At 39.2% G+C, this 13196-nt stretch overlaps 1 protein-coding gene across 1 annotated transcript in view; it reads left to right on the forward strand.

Moving 5' to 3' along the window:
- Asb15 (ankyrin repeat and SOCS box containing 15) overlaps positions 1-13196 on the forward strand; it is a 48813-nt gene that overhangs the window by 12329 nt on the left and 23288 nt on the right. The gene's annotated exons all lie outside the window — the stretch shown is intronic.

Raw genomic sequence — 13196 nt, forward strand, 5'->3', positions numbered from 1 at the left:
GTGCCTGGTCCCGCTGGTTCCAGTTACTCCCAGTGTTGGGACAGATGTTCTGATCCTGGGTGTGTCAGTGTGCCTGGGAGTGGAGCTTCCTCTGGGTGTTGTGGGACTGGCTGCAGAGCTTGTGCCCATGGTCTGCTCTCTGATCCTGGGTGTGTCAGAGCGCCTGGGAGTAGAGCTTCCTCTGGGTGTTGTTGGACTGGCTGCAGAGCTTGTGCCCAAGGTCTGCTCAGAACACTAACCCAGACAGACTGGAAGGAACCCGAGCCCCACCTTACTTTTTTAAATACTGTATCTCTCACTGATCCTGAAGTTCATTAGATGTCCAGCAAGATCCAATCTGTCTCTCTTTCCACCCTGCCTCCTCCTTCACCACACCAGATATCTATCACCCTGCCAACTTGTATGGAGGTGCTAGAGATGAGAACTCAGGTCTCCATGCTCTATGGCAGGCACTGTACTGGCTAAGCCATCTCTCCAAACTTCAATGTTCTTTGATTTAAATTTGTACAAATCAAATTATGAGAACTTAGACTTAGTCTTTTGTGTGGCACATGGTAACTAATAGGCACATGCTTAGAAGATGAATGGACCCTGTACACAAGCAGGATGTGTCACATTCAGGTGTCCAGAGGCCATAAGAGAGCTGTGGAAGAAAATCTTGCTTAGGAAATTAATGGCCCCTTATTTAAAATTTAATTCACATAAAAGGAGAAGACATGGTAAAAACTACATAAATATTTTAGTAAAGTCTCAAACTGTAGAATTAGGGGATGCTGAGAAGGTAGAACGTTGGAAAATGGGGTCCTAGATCATAAAATTAAATAGAAATCAGACCTCATCCAACAACCAAGCCTGACAACAGCATTTCATGTGAATGGGAGACTCCAGGCAAGGAAGACAGGGTCCAGGCACTCTGTTTTCTGATGATCTTAGGAGCTTTGGTGAGGATGTGAAGGCCCTTTCTTCTTCTCTGAGCCCCCAAGTTTAGCCCTGTAATGTCTATTTTATGCTTACATCATGAGCTTTTCAAAAGACATACTGGTGCTTACATACTAATTATTTGTTCAAAATGTTTAGTAGAGTCTATCTTTCCCCTACCCCCACCACAAGTTAGTCATAGATATATATCTCCAACCTTTCAGCATCCATTAATGCTGAGACATTATACACACATGGAAGTTAAGAAAAACAACCTGAAGGGGTTGGCGAGATGGCTCAGCGGGTAAGAGCACTGACTGCTCTTCCAAAGGACCTGAGTTCAAATCCCAGCAACCACATGGTGGCTCACAACCATCTGTATAGCCACAGTGTACTCAAATACATAAAATAAATAAATAGATCTTTAAAAAGAAAAGAAAAGAAAAGCAACCTGAAATTATTAAACCAGATAAGAGCTCGGAAAAGCACCTGAGTCAAAATTAACATACAAAGGTTAGCTTTTAATATATCAAAATCTATTATTTCAAAAATATTAAAGACAGCTCTACTCACAATGTATTAAAAATCAAATACTAAATCTTTGAAACTTTATTAAATCAAAATAAAATTTTAAATAAATTGAGATGTCATGTTCCCAAGAAGAGTCAATATTTAGCACATGTCAATTTTTCCCCGAATGGGACTATTCTTGGAGTACATTCAGTTGTAACTTCATTCTTATTACTGGAAATGATTCTGAAAATCATGTGTAGGAAACAACATGTGACACCAAAGGTTTTGAAATAAGAATAAAGGCCTGCTCTTCCAAATGTCACATGATTCGGTGCAATAATTAAAATACTGTGGTCCCAGTAAAGGGAATAGACAGGCAAATGAGTGTGATAGTATTCACTTAACAGTTCTTTAGATGTACAATATAATTAACTGAACAAAAAAAAATCAAATAACCTTGCATTTGAATTCTATATGTTCCTCCTCTTACAGAGTCTCTGTTGTAGATGAATAGTTCTGAAAACCTTCTTAAATGTTGAAGAAACAAATTTATTCACACAAGAGAGAAAGCTCCTTTCCCCTTTGCCCTAAAGAACAATTTAGGAATAGCTTGTATAGACAGGTACCATCTGGCCTGGGTTTCAATTTTATTGTTTTTATTTTTAAAAGATTTTCAGCTTGGTGACCCCACTAGGCTTCAGTGGATAGTTCTAATCCAGTCACCACACTGATGTCCCTGGTTAAACTAAGTTATGTCACAAAACTAAATCAAAAGTCATAAAACTAGAAAATGAATGAGGAGGGGTGTCAGGGAATAGGGGGATCAATAAACCTGGGAGGGAGATGAAGGGGGGATAGTGATCAGAAAACCTTGTATTCACATATGAAATGGTCAAACAACAGCACGGAGAATGGGAAATTGGCAAAGTCTCACTCCTAACCAAGAAGCTATTTGCAATTGATACCTGAAGGGAGAGGAAAAGTGTGTTTCTTCATGGGTCTATCAACTACACTCTAGGGTAGACCTCATGCTGAGGAGTACATGACCAATATGAATGGACTCCATAGTATTTTGTAGTTATTGTTGTGGTGGAGGAGGTGGTGGTGGTGATGGTGGTGGTGAGTAGTATGGTCATTGTGTGTGTGTGTGTATCTGTGTGTGTGTGTGTGTGTGTGTGTGTGTGTGTGTGTATGAGTAGATGTGTCAGGGAGTACAGGGATCGATAGACTTGGATGACTTTTTTAGTAGAGGGAAAGAATATGTAGTTGGGTGGGTAGGGAGGTTGGTATGATCTGTGAGGAGTTGGAAGAGGTAAAAGAACAGGGTCAAAATACATTGTATTAAAAATTAAAAAAAAAAGACTTTAGTTTTATTGAGGTCCCCTTGACAAATGAAATTCATGTAAACATATATAATGTGATTTGATATACTTAGATAAGTAAAATTATTACCATAATCAAACTAATTAATATAGATATCACCTGGGTAATTACCATTGTGCATGATGAGATCTATTTTAAAAAGCTATGAGTATGTAGAGTTATGTTGTACATCAGAACTCTCAAGCCTATATTCATCTATAACCGACATTATGTACTTTTTTTTTTTTTTTTTTTTGGCTACTCTGGTGACCCTGGAAAACACTATTCTACTCTATTTCTGGGAGATCTGTTCTTTAGTTTCCACATATAAGTGATATCACACTGTGTTTGTCTGTCTGTATCTATTTGTTTTTTTTTCACACAGGTCCTCCTAGGCTCATCCATCTTATTGTAATGCCAGGGTTTTTTTTGTTTTGTTTTTTGTTTTTTGGTTTTTTTTTGTTTTGTTTTGTTTTTGATATGGTTGGATACATTGCATTATAATATATACTGGGCATCTACTGCTGAATATTTGGCTTGGTTGTATCTCTTGATTACTGTGAATCATGCTGCAAGCAACAGAGGCAGGAACACATGCGTTTGAGATGCTAGTTTCTAATTCTAGTGGCCATGTGCTCAGAGATAGAATGCTGGATCATATGATCATATGGTAGTTTTATTTTTAGAAATTTTTTGAGAAATTTCACTAAAACTTCCTCTCCTACATTTTCGTTTGTGATGCTGCTTGGCTGTGAAATGGCTAGAATGACGTCAGCCCCATGGACTTTTCCACAGGTGTGTGACTCTCCTGGAGGAGTTTGGTGCTAACACATTTGACTCAGTGTTAGGGCTTCAGTTTCCAGCCTGAAGAAGCAAGGCAATCATCCAAGTACTTTAGAAGCAAGATAGAAACTGATGGATTTCTTCCTTACATTTCTACTTTGTTCCTAATGAAATACATCTACATCTTACTGTCAACACACTGCTAGGATAACACAGGATCCCCACAGTGTTAGAATAATAACAGATTTTTTTTTTCAGAAGGCAGAGCTTAGTCACCAGTTCTTATAGGACTTTATAAAGGAACTAGAGTAGTGGGAGTTTTATAAATGGCTCTGAGGCATCTGGTCTGAGCCATTGCCCTGAGCAGACCTTGGGTGCAAACTGCGCAGCGAGTCCCACAACACCCAGAGGAAGCTCCACTTCCAGGTGCCCTAACACACCCAGGATAATAGGATTACAAGATCACAGGATTCCAGAGGCTTGGTCACACACCAGGATCTCAGGGTCCCAGTGGCAGCTTGATCCCAAGAGCTTTAACACACCCAGGATGTCAGGATCATAGGATCCCGGAATCACAGGATCACAGAGACAGCTGAACTCTGAGGAGCTCTGACACAACCATAATCACAGGAAGGACAGGCTCCAGTCAGATATATCGAGGGCAGGTAGCACTAGAACATAAGCCACAGAAACCAAGTTTACATGGCACCATCAGAACCCAATTCTCCCACCACAGCAAGTCCTAGATACACCATCACACCGAACAAGCAAGATTCAGATCTAAAATCACTTCTCATGATGGTGATAGAGGACTTTAAGAAGGACATAAATAACTCCCTTAAAGAAATACAGGAGAACACAGGTAAACAGCTAGAAGCCCTTAAAGAGGAAACAAAAACCCATTAAAGAACTATAGGAAAACACAATCAAACAGGTGAAGAAAATAAACAAAACCATCCAAGATCTAAAAATGGAAATAGAAACAATAAAGAAATCACAAAGAGAGACAACCCTGGAGTTAGAAAACCTAGGAAAGAAATCAGAAGTCATAGATGCAAGCATCACCAACAGAATACAAGAGATAGAAGAGAGAATCTCAGGTACAGAAGACACCATAGAAAACAATGACACAACAATCAAAGAAAATGCAAAATGCAAGAAGCTCCTAACCCAAAACATCCAGGAAATCCAGGATGCAATGAGAAGACCAAACCTAAAGATAATAGGTATAGAAGAGAGGGAAGATTCCCAACTTAAAGGGCCAGTAAATATTTTAAAATTATAGAAGAAAACTTCCCTAACCTTAATAAACAGATGGCCGTGAACATATAAAAAGCCTACAGAACTCCAAATTGATTGAACTAGAAAAGAAATTCCTCCCATCACATAATAATTAAAACAACAAATGCGCAAAACAAGGAGAGAAAAGTAAAAGCAGTAAGGGAAAAAGGTCAAGTAACATATAAAGGCAGACCTATAAGAATTACACCAGATTCTCACCAGAGACTATAAAAGCCAGAAGATCCTGGGCAGGTGTCATACAGACCCTAAGAAGAACACAAATGCCAGCCCAGGCTACAATACCCAACAAAACTCTCAATTAACAAAGATGGAAAAACCAAGATATTCCATGACAAAACCAAATATACAATATCTTTCCACAAACCCAGCCCTACAAAGGATAATAAATGGAAACCCCAACACAAGGAGGGAAAACTACATCCTTGAAAAAGCAAGAAAGCAATCTTCCAACAAACCCAAAGGAAGATAGCCACACAATCATAATTCTACCTCTAACAACAAAAATAACAGGAAGTAACAATCATTTTTTCTTAATATCTCTTAACATCAACAGACTCAATTCCCCAAAAAAGCCACAGAGTAACAGACTGGATTCGTAAACAAGACCCAGCATTTTGCTGCATACAGGAAATGCACCTCAGTGACAAAGGCAGACACTACCTCAGAGTAAAAGGTTGGAAAACAACTCTCCAAGCAAATGGTCCCAAGAAACAAGCTGGAGTAGCCATTCTAATATTGAATAAAATCAACTCTCAATCAAAAGTTATTAAAAAAGATGAGGAAGGACACTTCATACTGGTCAAAGGAAAAATCTACCAAGATGAGCTATTAATTCTGAACGTCTATGCTCCAAATGAAAGGGCACCCACATTCATAAAAGAAACTTTACTAAAGCTCAAAGCACACATCGCACCCCACACAATAATAGTGAGAGATTTCAACACCCCACTCTCTGCAATGGACAGATCATAGAAACAGAAACTAAACAGAGACACAGTGAAACTCACAGAAGTTATGAACCAAATGTATCTAACAGATATCTATAGAACATTTTATCCTAAAGCAGAAGAATATACCTTCTTCTCAGCACCTCACGGTACCTTCTCCAAAACTGACCATATAATTGGTCATAAAACAGTCCTCAGCCGGGCGGTGGTGGCGCACGCCTTTAATCCCAGCACTTGGGAGGCAGAGGCAGGCGGATCTCTGAGTTCGAGGCCAGCCTGGTCTACAGAGTGAGTTCCAGGACAGCCAGGGCTAAACAGAGAAACCCTGTCTCAAAAAAAAAAAAATATATAAAAAAAAAAAAAACAGTCCTCAACAGATACAAGAAGACTGAAATAATCCCATGCACCCTATCAGATTACCATAGACTAAGGCTGGTTTTAAATACCAACAAAAACAATGGAAAGCACGCATATACATGGAAGCTGAACAACGCTCTACTCAATAACTTGGTCAAGAAAGAAATAAAGAAATTAGAAACTTTTTAGAATTTAATGAAAATGAAGACACATCATACCAAAACTTATGGGACACAATGAAAGCAGTGGTAAGAGGAAAACTCATAGTTCTAAGTGCCTCCAAAAAGAAACTGAAGAGAGCTTACACTAGCAGCTTGACAGCACACCTGAAAGCTCTAGAACAAAAGAAGCAAATACACCCAAGAGGAGTAGATGGCAGGAAATAATCAAACTCAGAGCTGAAATCAACTAAATAGAAACAAAAGAACTATACAAAGAATCAACAAATCCAGGAGCTGATTCTTTAAGAAAATCAACAAGATAGGTAAACCCTTAGCCAGACTACCCAGAGGGCACAGAGACAGTATCCAAATTAATAAAATCAGAAATGAAAAGGGAGGCATAACAACAAAATATATCTTAAAATAGCTATTCTGTTTGCTGAATATTAACAGTTGTAAACATTAAAATTATGTTCTACGAAAGAAAATTTCAAAGAAAGAAAGAAAGAAAGAGAGAGAGAAAAGAAATGGCTCTGTGAGACAGTGAATGGATTATGTGTAATGGTAGCAAGAAATGTATTTCATTTCATGATGACGAGCCTGCAGACCTCATACTTGTTTTCAGGAACACAGAGTACCTGTCATAAATTGAGGCAGTCACAGCCTGCATGTGTCTTAATTAAGTATAGACACAGGGATACTCCACCACTCCCTTGGAATTCCCATTCAATACCACACAAACTCTCTTATTCTCTAAATAGAAATAGCTGAGTCTGAGTCCAAAGGCAGTCTCTAACAGTACATCTCAGGTATTCTAACCTCAGATTCTCCATGTCCTTTGCTATAATTATCCCCTTGAACCGGGACATGCATGTGTTCCTAAATATAGAGAGAAGGGAGGTGTCTCTGGATGTCATTCATGTTACATTTACCTTCATCAGGATGGTGCTATTCAATAATGCTTTGCTATTCAGTCATACCTCTCTCTGAAACTCACCCCCACCAGCAAAGGAAAGGCACATTTAAACAAATTATTTACTAATTTACAATTTCACAATACATTGTTTGAAATCAGATTTGTTTCATTTTCACTTTGAGAAATGACACTTTCAACAATGGCAATTGTGAAGGTAATTATTAATAACACTAGCAGATCACTTTTTACTCAAAGCCTGTTGTTACATATGTGTATGGATGGCTGCATACTTGAGGATTAGGCCTCATAAAGGTTGTGTATAACATAGGCACATTATTATTACTGTTTCCATAATATTGGTGAATACATTGAGTCTTGATATTTCTTGCTATTTGGGAAGGGGTCTTAGTCTGTAGGCCAAGCTGACCTTGAGCAAATTCTGCCTCTGCCTCTGCCTCTGCCTGCCTCTGCCTCTGCCTACCCAGTCAGCGCTAGTATTACAGGCATCTGCTACTACACATGACTCAAAACTCTAAAGCCAACCAAAGGTGTTAGAGACCATGAGATAAAGCAACATTTATTTGTAACTCTGTTATACAAAAGCTCATGTCATTAATCTCAAAGGTTCTTATTTTTGTCTTTGTGTGTGTGTGTGTGTGTGTGTGTGTGTGTGTAGAACCGAAATGTGCAGTACCTATCCTATACATGTGACAGTACAAAATGATTTAAGATCAAACACATCACTGCAATGTGCTGAACAACATTTGAAGATGTTGAGTTCACATTTTTCCATAAGCTCTACTACACTTCAAAGATTTACTTGAATTTTTAATACTGACATTAAAACAGCATTATATGAAAACTGAAGCAGTTAGCATCTTGAGTGCCTTTGATAACAATTTTATGAAAAAGCTCCATCAGGTTAATAATTTAGAAAATGTGCATGACTCTTAATCCCCATCCTTTACTCTTGCAGTCTTCAGTTTACAGCGATATAAATATAAATTGTTTTTCAATGTTTGCTCCAAGGATGACCGAAGCACTTGCTGTTTATCCCAGCTAAAGCACAGGCAGGAGGACTGCTCCTTCCATACTGTATCTTTCTGAAGTGGAATTTACTACGGTATTCATATTTCCTCAGTGGCACCAAAGACAAAGAAGTGAAAAGAAAACTCAAGTCTAGCCTGCTTCTGCTCCCAGAATCCTACAGTAGGGAAAGGCAGGAAGGTCAATGCCAATGAAGCCAACTTGGAGCTACGCGGTGAGGGCTGAAGTCTGGAGGCCAGAGATCCTTGGGCAGGGTTGTGTCACTGGAGAAGGGAGAGGGACAGACAGAAGCCAGATGGCTCTGTGAATGTTGACAGTGGCTGGGTAACAAAGATAGCCCTGTCAAAACAAACTCAAGGCAGGTTGTTCCCACCAGGAAACTGGTAAATAAAACAGCAGGTTTTATTGGCTGTAGTTAATTTTTTTTTCTTCTGATTTTGTGGCCCTTTAAAGAAATAGCCCCTTAAACTAAAATACTTTTCTGTTTTGTTTTTCCTTGCTTCACATTTGCTACATACTTTTTAAAAAACATCACTATTCCATATACGTGCTTATTGACCTGTGTATTTTTGGTCAGAATGGATACAGCTGAGAGCTCTATATCAGTGCATATCTGGCAGTTCCTAAAAGCAAATCACAGTCAAGACAGTAAATTGGTGTAAGATCATCGCGTCCAACATCAATTGATTTGGGCCTAAAAGTTGAGGAATGAAAAAAAACAGTGGGTACTAAAACTTGCTCAAAGGGTGGGGATCTCCTGACACACAAAATCACACATTTACATCTTGATTTCATACTACAGTCCGCTTTGACTTCTGTGGATGGAAGGTAATTCTCCTCCATCATGGAGCCTCCCTGGAGCTGAGTCAGCAGATCATGTTTTCTGTAAACTCTTTGAACCAATCAGAACACAATTAATCTTATTATTCTTCCATGGGCTTGTGTTTCTTTTGATGAGAGTCAACAGAAGTCATGGGTAATTCTTTCCTGGGTGCCAGGGAACACTTGTGTTTCTGCTGCACAAGGTCAGATCTTAATTTAACAACCGACTGAATACTTAATTTTAGATACACTGAGGAACACATTAGCTCCACGGCACTTCCTCTGGTTTAGGAAGGCAAGGCCCTGGATAAGAATAACAAGACGATCATTCCAAAAGGTGAGATTATGAACTATTTGATCTGTACTTCACCAGCTTGCTTATGGAGTATCAGCACTGGAAACATTTGGAACAGATGGGCACACTGGGTGTGGTGGAAACTCACCACTTCTGCTTGGTCACCTATGGGCTCACTTATCTAATTATAGTATAAAGCTGGGATGGATTCATTTACTTATAGAACATCAACTCCGTAACAATTGTACTTCACAGAATTATATCATGAGAAAACAGATCAAGTAGGAATATATTAATGAGGAATACCCATGTGCATGATGTAGACCCCCCTCAAGAGCCTTTTGTTTTCTCATGGTTTCTAGGGAGCGGAAATATTTGTTAGTAATTAACATAAATCTCTCTGAAGTCTTATTTTCATCATTGATTCCAAAAGATAGATGCTTTGTGTTCTTTTTTAAAAAATATCCTTTAAGATGGAAAAGAAAAATGCTGAACTGAATAGATTTAGAAATTTAATCCTGTGGATAATACTATCAACTTGTGGGGCTGCAAGACCTTAAGATGCAGCTCATGCCAATGCTCATTGGCTATTCTTGAAGAATTTCTAGGAAATTGTCAATATAGAAAATGGCTTTATTTCTATAGAATACCTATCACTGTTTCATGACTGAAGCAATAAAAGTATCATACTTTATTTGTTTTTATAAGGTTACCTAATAATTCCTAAAGAAAATATGTCTCATGTTTCCCCTGGAGTCAATTCGTTTGTGAATTGTTTAGGTTCTTTTACAAAACTTTTTCTGAGGCTTATGAATTTGTAGGTTACAGAATGATACCTGCGTTTCATGAATCCTTCAGCTGTAGTGAACCCAACCACCTGTGTGGTCTGTTAGAGATGACCACATCTCCACCATCCGTTTGATGTGTGCGCATGAGCTGGTTGCCTGGCCAACTTGGTTTTGGTTTCACTTGTAAAACTGCAAGAGTGCGTTGGGAACATTGAGTTACTCAGTCCATGTAAGGCAGTCAGAACAGGAGGCTTCAGTAGACATTTGCTATGGTGATAATTAACTTCACTAAATGCATACTTTCTGAGGAATAATTGTGACTTTGCCTTAGTGCTAACCCTGAAAGAGTGTCTACCATATATTATTTTTAAAGGATTTATTTATTTTAATATGTTTCAATTACATTTGTTCACATATGTGTGTATACATGTGTAGGTGGATGTGCATCCATGACATACTTGTGAAGCTCAAAGAGAACTTTCAGGGATGGGTTCTCTTTTTTAACCACATGGCAGCAAGCAACTTCACCAACTAACCTATTTTGATAGCCCAAGTTTATTATTTTTTATTTGCACATGTGTATGTGTATACATATGTACATGTGCATATAGAGGCCTGAGGTCAACACTGGGTATCTCCCACTATCACTCTCTACTTTATCTTTTGAGAGAGGTTCTTCATCTGGACCTGGAGAATGAGCTCAGTGAGTCCAGAGCTAAGGTTTCAGACATAGATTATGATACTGGGTTTTCTGTTTGTTTGTTTGTTCGTTTGTGTTTGATTTAGGTTTTATATGGGTGCTGGGTATTCTAACTCAGGCATTCATTCTTTTATGCAGTAGATGCTTTACTGATTGAGCCATCCCCCAGCAGTTAGAACACAGTATTTAAAAACATGAAACTCTAATAATGTCCATACTGTATTGGTAGGTGGGGCCTGGAGGGCTCTGAGCCTGAAACACAGCTGACACTGAATATGTATTTTTGAATGATGGATAGAATACCCTGAATCCCTTAGGATGATTACTGTTGGGAACCCATGGGCCAGTTTCTTTTATGTTTTTGTCTATCCATGGAGAAATGTTGTCCATACTATGAAGCTGTCTTTCAACAAGCTATTATATATATTCTGTGATGATCTGAGTATCGAAAAAGAGACACTAGTACTGATAACATCTTCAAGAAAATTCATAAGTGGATAAACAGCTTTTCTCAAGGATGCTAAGTAACATCTATGCCAGCCTGGAGGCCTCTGTCCTGTGTTAATTTCTGTTCCACATTTGTCCTTGTCAGCAGAGCACAAGAACATATAAGACTTGCTTACTAAGTCTGAATAATAGACAAGTCGTTGGGAGGGTAGAGAAGCATCCGGTCTTGGCAGGTGGGAATAGAGGTGAAGCTTTAGCAAGATGAAAGGCAGGAGGAATAAACAAAGAGTGGCCTGGAGACTGGCTCAGCAAATGGTGTGAAAAATATAGATTGCAGAACTTAGGGCAGGAGAGGTTCAAATCCATCCTGCAACATGATAGCCTCCAAGTTCATCTCTTTTGGCCTTAGTTAATATATGAGTAATGTATAAGAGAGAGGCGGGTATACCCACTTGATGGTGTGCTGTTCTGCCTGCACCTGTTGGGCTGTACTCAGAGCCCGTACGTCAGTGCTCCTTCAAAAAGAGATGGCTAAATGAGTGCATTCACAGGAAAGCTGTCAAGATGACAAGCGAAGTTTAACCCTGTCACAGTGAGAGAAACTATGCAGCCTTGGGAGGAGAAGGCTCAGTGGAGTCCTGACAGCCTCTAAGGAGATAGTTAAAAGGTCTCTGAGGAGACAATGATCTCCTGGCACTGGACTTAAACTGAATGCACTGGGAATGTTGGAAATGTGACATTTATGTGACCTAGCTGGTGAACTTCAACGAGGCAGCTAGCTGGTTCCTTGGAAAAGGAAGGAGAATAAGATCTTAGAGATTCTATAGGACCTATCCATGAATGAATCAAAAATGCTCAAGCATAAGCCCATGCTTTCTCATTCCAGAGAAGTTCAGCCATCCATTAATGACTGGAAGTATTCACTGATAGCCAGGCAGCTGATATAGGCAGGCCAGGACTGGAGCCGAGGTTCGGCCTCTATTCTCCACTGCTTCCAGCAGGAGAAAATTAATCACCTGTGCATGGCTTTAACACAAAATATTAAGTTATGCAGTAACTCAGAATTCCTTGAGTGAGTCTGGAATAGACTTTAGTACTGCACTGGAATTTTTATGTCCAATGAAATGAACTATGCCTAGGAACAAATACTTCCGGAAAGAAGATGTATGCATACTCATTTTTGCATGTGTGTGTGTATATATGCATATATGTATAAGAATAATAAGAGGCTTGGGGAATGGTTCAGGGCATACAGTGCTTGCCACACAAGTGTGAGAACTAGAGTTCAGATTCCCAGCAGTTACAGAAGATCAAAGTGGCCATAGAGGTCACCTATTATCCCAACCTTCTAGAGGCAGAACAGGGGATCCCTAGGACAAGTTAGCTAGCTGAATCATTGAGCTCTGAGTTCAGAAAGAGACCCTGCCTCAGTTAAATAAAGTAGAGGACTATCACAGAGAACACTCAAGCCTCCACATATGTGCACACCCCTACACACAAACATACACACACACACACACACATTCACACACACATGCTCACATTCACACACACACATGTATGTACACATGATACACATGATATTATTTATGATGTGTTTACTGTGATTATAGCTGATTTCTTCATTCACTTTTACCAAATAAGTAAGCCAAAGGCATGTTTTAAGTTATTTGAAGTTGACAAATTGGCATCATCTCCCTTGGGAGCTGCCTCTCACTAATTATTGAAATATAAACATTTCTTCTCATGCAGTCACATATAATAGCTAAAGTAACGATACCTGTGCTTGAGCCAGGCAGTGGTGGCACACGCCTTTAATCCCAGCACTTGGGAGGCAG

This window comes from Mastomys coucha, unplaced genomic scaffold (genome assembly GCF_008632895.1).
Source record: "Mastomys coucha isolate ucsf_1 unplaced genomic scaffold, UCSF_Mcou_1 pScaffold20, whole genome shotgun sequence".
In the NCBI taxonomy this organism is placed as follows: Eukaryota; Metazoa; Chordata; class Mammalia; order Rodentia; family Muridae; genus Mastomys; species Mastomys coucha.